Source organism: Natrix helvetica, assembly GCF_964273705.1.
Source record: "Natrix helvetica genome assembly, chromosome: 1".
NCBI lineage: Eukaryota > Metazoa > Chordata > Lepidosauria > Squamata > Natricidae > Natrix > Natrix helvetica.
This window is the reverse complement of record NC_138548.1, coordinates 184,095,117-184,105,947: the sequence shown is the minus strand read 5'-3', so window position 1 is coordinate 184,105,947 and position 10,831 is coordinate 184,095,117.

Below are 10,831 nucleotides of genomic sequence, written 5' to 3'. Positions count from 1 at the left end.
GGGCCATTAAAAGGTTTACATTCACAGAAATCTATGTGAGTATTTGTCTTTCAAGAAGGAAGGAGTATTCTAGTACCTTTTGTAATAAAACAGAATGAAAATGGTATTTATAAATAAAGGGAGCTTTTAAAGCTCAAAGAATCATAAAATATAGATAGATGTAATAATAAACATTAGAAAATAGTTTACAATGCCACTACCACTCATGGTTTTCTTATAGCACTGTGAAATTTCTTTAGATGAAGCCCCTCCCCTATTCATTGGATAATTTTTGTCTTTCTTTTGAGGCCATTCCTATACTAACACTGTTCCTGCTATGAAAATGTTCTGATACAATTCAAAACTGTCCTGAAGACATGTTCATCACTATGGAGTTCAAACTACTGAGGACAGGCATGAAACATCATTAGCCAGACAGCACGTGCCTCCATCTGATCAAAGGAGAATGCAGAGTTTAGCCAGCATTCTGCAAGCTACTCCAGAGCTCAGGACAACAATATTCCCTCTCTCTTCCACACGATGAATCAAAGAAATAAAATAAATTGCCGATGCCTTTTTTCCCATCATACTTTCAGTATATGCATTTGTCCGGCTACTAGCATTAACAGTCAGCTGTTATAACACAATGATAAAAGAACACTATTAGGCATTTTACACTCAGATGTTCTCTCAGTGGTTGGAATGGAGAGAGAGGAGGAGAGATGAACAAGATGCTGAAGCCCTACTGAGAGGAGTTGCCTATGGATGGTCCAGAAGCTAGGGTTAGGTAATATCAGAATTCTGGGCAATAAAAAAGTGGAGTGCTCACAAGCTCCACTGAGACATAACATGGCAGGCAACTTTGTCCAGTTTTAAATAAACTGCCACTGAGCTGCTCCTCTTCCAGACTCAATCCTTATATTATACCAGAAAGAGTTTCAAAATGTGATAAAGCCTTCATGTGGAAGAGCTCTTCTTCTTTTCTTTTTTTTTGTGAAAAAGATTTTTTATTGCTTTTACAAAATTTAAGGAAAGGGGTAGTGGGTATGGGTACAAATTTTGACAGCTACATCATGCAGGAAATGGTATTCCCCCCAAGTCTCATAACTTTTACAAAATGATAAACAAAATGTTATTGCTTAACTAGATCTTGACAGCTTATTTTTACATTATATCTTTCAATAATTTCAATAATTGACTTTGTATCTAACAAGAGGATTCTTGTGGGGGTGAGGGGCACTGTTTTGCGGTGGTTCTCCTCCTACCTCTCCGGCCGAGTGCAATTTGTATTGGCAGGGGGGCAGAGGTCGACCTCGAGGCCGCTCACTTGTGGGGTGCCACAAGGGTCGGTCCTCTCGCCCCTCCTGTTCAATGCATACATGAAGCCGCTGGGCGAGATCATTCGTGGGTTTGGGGTAGACTACCATCTGTACGCGGATGACACCCAGCTGTACATCTCTACCCCAAACCACCCCAACGATGCTATCGAAGTGATGTCCCGGTGTCTGGAAGCCGTACGGATCTGGATGGGAAGTAACGGACCCAAGCTCAACCCGTCCAAGACTGAGTGGCTGTGGCTACCGGCGCCCCGGTTCAACCAGCTTATTCCATCACTGGCCATTGGGGGCGAACATCTGGCCCCCGTGGATCGGGTGCGCAATTTGGGCGTCCTTCTGGATGCCCGGAAGTCCATGGACGACCATGTGACAGCCGTGGCCAGGGGGGGCGTTCCACCAGGTTCGCCTGGTGCGCCAAATGCGTCCCCTATTAGACTGGGGCGCCCTTCGCACAGTCACTCATGCGCTTGTGACGTCCTGGCTAGACTACTGCAACGCTCTCTACATGGGGCTCCCCTTGAGATGCACCCGAAGGCTACAGCTGGTTCAGAATGCGGCCGCACGGGTAATTTCGGGAGTCTTTAGCTACTCCCACGTAACACCTCTCCTGCGCGGGCTACACTGGCTGCCTGTGGCTTTTTGGGTGCGTTTCAAGGTGTTGACCATCATTTTCAAGGTGCTCAAGGATCTCCGCTCCTTCCGTCATAAACTTAAAACCCACCTGTTCCAGCTAGCCGGCCTGGCCTAATCCCAGCCTTCCCACCTCAGCTTTGGTTTTTAAATTTTATGATTGGTTTTATGGATTAGTTTTAATTTTATAAATTGTACAGGGGTTATTTAATCTAATTTTAACGATGTATATTATTGTTTGGATGGGTTTTTTAAATTTATATCTGTACACCGCCCCGAGTCCCTCCGGGGAGAGGGGGCGGTCTAGAAATCAAATCAAATAAATAAATAAATAAATTGTATCAGCGGTTGCTTACTTTTGTGATCTGAGTTTTCTCATTGTTGCCTCCTCCCCCACCGCCTGCCAGCAAAGCCTTGGCCCCTCCCCCCTTCATCTCTTGTGTACTGTCCACTTTGTCTAGGAGAGCTTTGTTTTTTTCCAAGGAAGAGCCCTTCTTTTGTTCACCAGTAGTTTGCTTATTTGGGAACTCTTTCTTCAGTAGATGCCACACATACAAAAAGGGATAGATGGCCCTTTTTAAATCTCATGGTGATGGCCACCATATCAACTTTTCTTTTTACCACTCTCTTGAAGGTGATCTATATGCTCTTTGCCTCTTGGCTTTATTGAAGTAAAAATCATAGAAGAGGTACTGATTACATCAGGACTTTACTGCTTAGGATTGCATCCTATATGCCCAGAAACATATTTCCATCTCATTTGTAAAAATAACTTCTATATGTGTATTTTCTTTGTATTTTATTTCATGGAGAAGCATGGTAGAAAATGTCTGGAAATTTCCATTGTTAACCAAATCACTGCAATTGTTAAGGAGATCATGCAGCTGATAAGCAAATCTGTCTCCTCCATTGACTTTTGCTTGTTTGAAGCTGGATGGGAAGGTTATAAATGGTGATCACATGAACCCAGGACAGTGCAACTGTCATAAGTACCTGGCAGTGGCCAAGCACTCAAATTTGACCTTGTGACCATGGGGATGCTGCAATGGCTGTAATGTGAAAACCATTCATAAGTCATTCTTTTTTCAGTGCCGTTGTAACTTCCAATGGTCACCAAATAAATTTTTAAAGTTGAGGAATACCTGTATGCTGTCTGTTCATTCTAGGAAGCAGTTACGTCCCCCAGTTTAAGATATATGTACATTAAGGTTTGGTTGGCTTGTTTTCCTTAATCAATTTTAGACTAAGTAATATTTCAACAGATATTCAACAGATCAGTTTCTATTTTTCCATTTTATAGCAAGATATCCATGTTCAAATAAGCATGACTATAGTTACATATTTTTTTTTGCTCCCCAATTCCATTTTCCTGGAGAATATATGCCAAGAATGCATGTATAATTATAATTATCCTAGTAATTGTCCTTGAATAGAGTGGAAACGATAATAAATCCATGACCAAGACATGATGACTTTGCCAAAACAAATCATTACTCAGAATGGCAAATGACATTGAAGTATAAGAATATCTTTTGAAAATCTTAGATGCTTTGACCACCTACCAGGCTGGATGATCTCATTCTATTATTGATGACAGATGTTTTAGTCCAACACCCAGAAACCCACATTTGGAAGTGGCTGGATTAGATTAACATCTGCCATCAATGCTTGAGCTCAACATCACTACACATCATGACTTGATGGATTATGATAAAATGTTCCGTGATTCCAATCTTAACCTAGGCTTCCTCAATCTAGTATCTTTCAGATATGTTGGGACTACAACTCCTAGACTTTTTCTGTTAATTCATTATGTTTCATCTTCTATAGACCACCCAGATAGCTATGAATTTAATCTTAAGGTATTCAGTTTTGAGAGATTCTATCCATTTGAATACATATTTAAGCAAAGAGACCTAATGGTAGAGGAGTTGGTTCCAGACCCCTTTCTTTCCATCCATAGTATGATTGCCTCCCTAATTATATACCATTTGAGTTAACTCAATTAATTGATCCTTGGTGGGTTGCTAGTAGAAAGCTTTAAATGGCTTACTCATTGCTTAAATCTAAAAAAAAAAACATTGGTGTCAATGTCAAACAATTTTATCCCTGATCAGATTAAAAGTATTGTTAACCACTTGTTTTATGGCTTTCTGTTAGAGATCCATAAGTTTATTCAGTTTGCTGGGATAGATCTCCTCCTCCTCCTCCTCCTTCTCTTCCTCCTCTTCCTTTTTGCTGTTTCAGGTCCCTGGGGGTGAAGGATGGGTAACAGGGGCGGAAGCCAACAAAATGCTGAAGCAGAGGTATTGCACCTGCTTTTATATGTGACTCAACTCAGCACTTTTTAAAAGAAAAAACACCTAGGATGCTAACTTCCAACCCTCCCTGTCTCAAAGTAAGATATTTTCAGCAATGTGCAGATGAAGTAATTAAAAATAAAGTGCAAACCAAGCAGTTTAAAGTATCTTTCCACAAAGCAGCCAATTTACATTGTTATTCAGCCCTAAACGGTTATATTGTGTATTATGTGGTACACAAAATTACAGGGCATGGTTTTTGTTTTAAATTTGATTATTGTCTATTTTAATTCCAAATTATAAATTTGGGAAGTTCTATACTGCTCAGTCAGTATGGTTATATGGCCTATAAACCATACAAGTAAGTTAATGAATGACTATATTCCTCCATTCCAAAAGAACAAAGTTGACTTTCACTTGGATTTTGGCAAGATTCAAGTTGCCAAACCTAATGGTTGAAGAAGAAAAAAAAAACAGCTTTAAGAACATCCAAACAACCCTGTGAGTAGTTTTGGAGACAGCACTGACCATCTCACTGCACAAATAGAAGAGAGCTACCTTGTCAGAACACCATGAAGCAGATATAAGCCTGGACTAGAATTGGTCTTTTTGGATGTTTACTTACAACCATTTCAAAGTGGCAGTTACCCATCTTTAATAGAAACAACAATACTGCAGAATAGAAGAGAAAAATTTGGAGAAAATCACAAAATACAAAGACCTGCAAAGAAAACAACTAGGCCAAAAGAAAGAAAAGATAGTACCAATACTAATAGGCCTCTTGCGTGCAATCACAAAACAATTGGAGCATCACTTGAACATCATTGACAAAATCACTGACAATTACAAAAAGCAGCTTTTGGAACAATTCACTTCCTGTGATATCTTAAGGCCATGAAATAACAACATCTCCTATCCCAGGTTCTTGGGAAGGACTTGATAGGTAAATAAAAATGCCAAATCCTGTCTAAACATCTGGCTGATTGTGCAACAAACTATAATGCTTCATTTATTACACATATCTGAATAGTTCGCCATCTATGCCTTCCTTTCTCTACAGCCATCTTGTTGATTTAATGATTGAGTAGACATATGAATTCAAGTCTGGCTTCCTTGATTGAATACAAATTGTTGAAAAATTGGGTTGATTTTTATTTAGGTGGCTGAAGCAGGAAGACCCCTCGTTGGGCGAGGGGTCCTTACCAACCGCCTTGAAAGAGGCGGTGGTGAGGCCCTTACTCAAGAGGCCTTCACTTGACCCGATGGAGCTAGCTAATTACCGTCCAGTCTCCAACCTTCCCTTTCTAGCGAAGATTGTAGAGAATGTGGTGGCACAGCAATTTCCGCGACACCTTGACGAATCCGAATATCTAGACCCACGCCAGTCCGGCTTCCGACCCGGGCACAGCACGGAGACGGCCTTGGTCGCGTTGGTCGATGATCTCTGGAGGGCCAGAGATAGAGGTTGTTCCTCTGTCCTGGTCCTATTAGATCTCTCAGCGGCTTTTGATACCATCGACCATGGTATCTTATTGCGCCGGCTGGAGGGGATGGGAGTCGGAGGCACCGTTTTGCGGTGGTTCGGCTTCTACCTCTCCGACCGGACGCAATGTGTGTTGGCAGGAGGGCAGAGGTCGACCCTGAGGCCACTCACTTGTGGGGTGCCACAGGGGTCGGTCCTCTCGCCCCTTCTGTTCAACGCACATGTGAAGCCACTGGGGGAGATCATCCGTGGTTTTGGGGTTGAGTATCATCTGTACGCTGATGATACCCAGCTGTACATTTCAACCCCAAACCACCCCAACGAGGCTGTCGAAGTGATGTCCTGGTGTTTGGAAGCCGTCGGGGTCTGGATGGGGGACAACAGACTCAAACTCAACCCCTCCAAGACTGAGTGGCTGTAGTTACCGGCACCTCGGTTCAGCCAGTTGATTCCATCACTGGCCATAGGGGGCGAACAATTGCCTCCTGTGGAACAGGCGCGCAATTTGGGCGTCCTCCTAGATGCCCGGCTGTCAATGGATGACCATGTGGCAGCCGTGGCAAGGGGGGCGTTCCACCAGGTTCGCCTGGTGCGCCAATTGCGCCCCCTACTGGACCGGGATGCCCTACGCACGGTCACTCACGCGCTGGTGACGTCTCGCCTGGACTACTGCAATGCTCTCTACATGGGGCTTCCCTTGGGACGCGCCCGAAGACTACAGCTAGTCCAGAACGCAGCCGCGCGGGCTGTCATGGGGAGTACTAGGTACTCCCACATAACACCTCTCCTGCGCGAGCTGCACTGGCTGCCTGTGGTTTTTCGGGTGCGTTTCAAGGTCTTGATTACCATCTTCAAAGCGCTCCATGGCACAGGACCTAGCTACCTGCGGGATTGCATCCTGCCACACACATCCCTGCGACCAATCCGCTCTCACAGGGAGGGGCTTCTCCTGGTGCCGTCCACCAGGCAATGCCAACGGGCGACGCCTAGGAGTAGGGCCTTCTCTGTGATGGGCCCAACCCTCTGGAATGACCTCCCCCCCGACATTAGAACCACTACCGACTTCCGCTCCTTCCGACAAAAACTGAAGACTCACCTGTTCCGATTAGCTGGCCTGGCACATTCATAACTTTTACCCCCTGGCAGATATATTTTAACTGGTATTTTAGGGGAATCATTTTTAAATTTAACTTATGGGGTATTTTTTAGGGGTTTTAAAAAACTATATTTTAGATACTTTACTTAGATGTACAGTTCTTCTTTTAACCTCCTCCATAACTATTTAACTATTTAATTATTTATGTTCTGTATTTTCTATGTACTGACTGTACACCGCCCCGAGTCCCTTCTGGGAGAGGGGACGGTCTATAAGTGCAAATAAAGTAAAGTAAAGTAAAGTAAGAAGTAGGTATAGTTTGCTCCATGTAAAGGCAATCATTAAGATACCTACACTAATGAGCCATGAACAAGTATGGAATTTTAAAATAGCTGGAGGCTAGAAGGAAAAGACTGCAAACTAATTGCTATTGACTGTAAACAGGATGATTAATCCATCCCACTAGGACAGGGGTCTGCAACCTTAAACACTCAAAGAGCCATTTGGACCCATTTCCCGGAGAAAACAAAACACCGGGAGCCACATGAAACCTGGGTGTGCGTGGCCAACTTGACATCACTCACTCCCACCCAGTCACATGACACTCCCCCCAGCCTACCAAGGTTTTGTGGCTCCTGGTGTTTTTTCTATGGGAAATAGTTATCTCTCTGTGTCTCTCTTTCTTCCTCTCTTCCCCTCCCTCTCTCATCTTTCTCCCTCCCCCCATCTCTATCTAGCTCCCTCCCCCTCCCTCTCATCTCTTTCTCCCTCTCTCTCCTTTCTCTTCCTCTCTTTCTCCTCTCCCTCATCTTTCTCCCCCATGTCATCTTTCTTTCTCCCTCTTCCCCTTCTCTCTCTCGATTGTTTTTCCTTTTCTCTCCCTCCATCATTTTCTCATTTATCCCTTCCTTCACTCCCTTTTCTTCCTCTCCCTCCCTCCCTCCTTTCTCTCCCTTCCCTCCTCCCACTCTTCTTTCTCTCCTCCCTCCTCTTTCCCTCCCTCCCTCCTTCCTTCCCCCCCATCCTTTCTTAAATAAATAAATACTGCTTTCTGAGTTATATTAGTTGCATTGCTGAAACAACAGGAACCAGATAGTACCAACTCTGTTAGATCTCAAACGATGGGCAGGAATCATAGAGATCCTCTTTGCCCCTCACCTTCACTTGTGGCTGGCTCTGCTTCTTTCTCCTTTTTTCTCTCTCATCTCTCTCTCTCTCTCTCTTGCCCAAGCGGAATACCCACCTGGGCTGGGATCATGGCGGCGGTGGGGGAGACAGGCTGGGCGCCCAGAAAACTATCTTAGGAAAAGAAGGCCTGAACTCATGGATTTCTTCAAACGTTCGCTACACCTGGATAAATAACTGTTGTTTCCTGCAAAATTCCCCTCCCATTGCCCCACCTATAAGCTTTCTGGGAGGGGCCATTCAGTAGCCACCTGTTTCCTATTTCCTTCCATGAGCCTGTTTCCAAAGTGCTCCCTCCTCCTCTCAGCTCTACGCATACACGTCAGGGACAACCTCCCTCTGTTCCTTGGAACCAAGTTCCAACGCCAACTGTACTGCGCAGGTCAGTTACTAGAAAACCCACCTATCTGTGTGAGTACGTAACCAGCCGGATCAGCCCAACTAAGAGGGGAGGGGTGTTAAATACTGACAGACAGTATGGTAGTTTCCACCAGGGTCCTCTGATCCAGCGAGAAAATACTCAAAGGTTAAGATGTCTGACAGCTCCCTATAAAAGGGCTGCTGCCAGACAGAGTCTTTGCTGAATTGTACATAGTTGTCACTTAATAAAAAGCTGTTGCTACTGTTAGCCTGAGTCTGCCTCTTCCACTCACCCGATCTAACAGAAAGGCTGGGAATTTTTTCAAGCCAAATGATGCACCACTCAACAATGTCCATTGGAACATTTGTGCCTTTAATTTCAATCACTTGTTTTGCTTTCTCAGCCATTGAGAAACTTTATGCTTGGACTAATTTACAGCGATTTTAAATTTATTGGATTTAAAATGTTCCAATGAAAATGCACTTGCAGTTCAGAGAACCTTTTACCAAAAGAATGTGATCAATTATAATGCATTTGGAACCACCTACGTGTAAGAGAAGCAGTGGAACCTGCAGAGTAAAGATTATGACTTTGACGGAGATGTGCAGAGTTAAGTGGTCTGAAGTATAATTCCAGAATTATCGAGGTAGTATTCAGAAATATCTTGGGCAAACACCACCTTAATTCACTGGAGTATAAGGAAGAGAAGAGCTCAGACTTGCAAGATTCCATTATTATAGCCAATTTCAATAAAACTAATTTTTAGCCTCCCTATGAAGTTGATTTCTTGGTATACTTATAGGGCTGACACCACCTGTCTGATCACAACTTTTGAAGTTCAGCTATCCAGTGTAAGATTTGGGTCCGGGAAACCATCTGCAGCCAAACATTTCTAATAGATCTGATTAGATATGACATTAATTATATTAATTCAACAACACTGGGGATGGAGGTGGGGAATATAAGCTTAACTAGCAGATACCCAAGAATTGCCCAATAAGATACTTAATATTGACTGCCACCAATCAAGATGAATCTGCTGATACTGTTTTGTCTATTTAGCTGTGAAGTTCTACATCTTTACGTAAACACCTTTCCCTTAAGTCTGCCGGATGACCAGCTGACCGGCGCACATGTGCATGCCGGAAACTGGAAGCTCAGCTTCCCAGTGCACACATGCATGCAGGGGAACTGCTCTTCCGGTTTACAGTGGTCCCTTGCACACACACTCCCACTTTGGCACTCGGGGCCGAAACGTTTTGCCAATACTGCTCTATAGGTTGCTATCACCTAGCATTTATCTGGAGCTTTGTTGCCCACATTTTCTAGCTCTAGCTTTCCTAGACCTCAGTAGTACAATATTACTTGCACTGTGTATACTATATGCTAAATGAAGAGAACATAGATTATTAGTAGAATGTCTGTGTTTTGAGTCTTTTTCAGAAGAGACAAAAGTTCTTTCCAATCAGTTACATCCTCTAGAGACTAAGACATCCGGGCAGAAAGTATTCAATTTGTCAGTCCATTAAGTTGCTTTTAAAACTGTTTTAGAATATTTTGCCTATGCCCAACCTTACTCCAAAAGAATAAGGAATATGGATTTCTCCTTCACTCCAAGATTCATTCACATTGCAGATTAAGTGCAGGGGTAACAGAGGCTGCTAAGGAGTGAGGCCCACACAAGGACCAAATTCAAATCAATCCTTGCATGTCTGGATGCCAAGATTTACATTTTAAATGTAGAATACATTAACAGAACAAAGAAGTAATCTTGAGTCATGCTTGCATCCTTGCTCAGAAAACAATCCTTTTTGCACTTTCAGTGCCAAAGAGATAGACTGAAAAAATGCAGTAAACAAATCTCAAAGCAATACTTTCAAACATACTTTTGCACCAAAGCATACCACAAACTACTTCAGCAAGATAGAGCATATATCCCTAAGATTTTGAAGCCAACTAGTAAAGCATTAAAAAAAAGCCCTTCAAAGGCTCCATGGACAGAGACATAAATGTATGCAATGTTCAAAGATGACAAAAGACGAAAATTAACAAACACCACTAAAAAAGCAGAAACAGCCAGCCAATCAGCCTTCCATCCGTTTTTCAAATGCATTCCAAGTCAAAAACTCTAAAGGTACCTATCGATAGCATAGAAGACAGTAACTACACTGATAGCTAGTGGGGCTGAGGTGTTCATGTGTACTGTGTACTGATAATTATGGAGCTTTCAGAATCATGATGAAGATGACAACACATTTACTACATAAACGCATTTGAGATCTCATGGGATCCAAGATCATTCAAAGAATGCTTTTGACATATTTAGCAGGTGAGATACACCAATGTTATACTACTACTTTTGGGCATCTTACCCAACCTTTATCTATGATCTAAAAGTATTTTTGCCTTGATTTATCTAATGAGCCATGTGTTTAAGTGCATGGTTGGTTCAAGAGAATT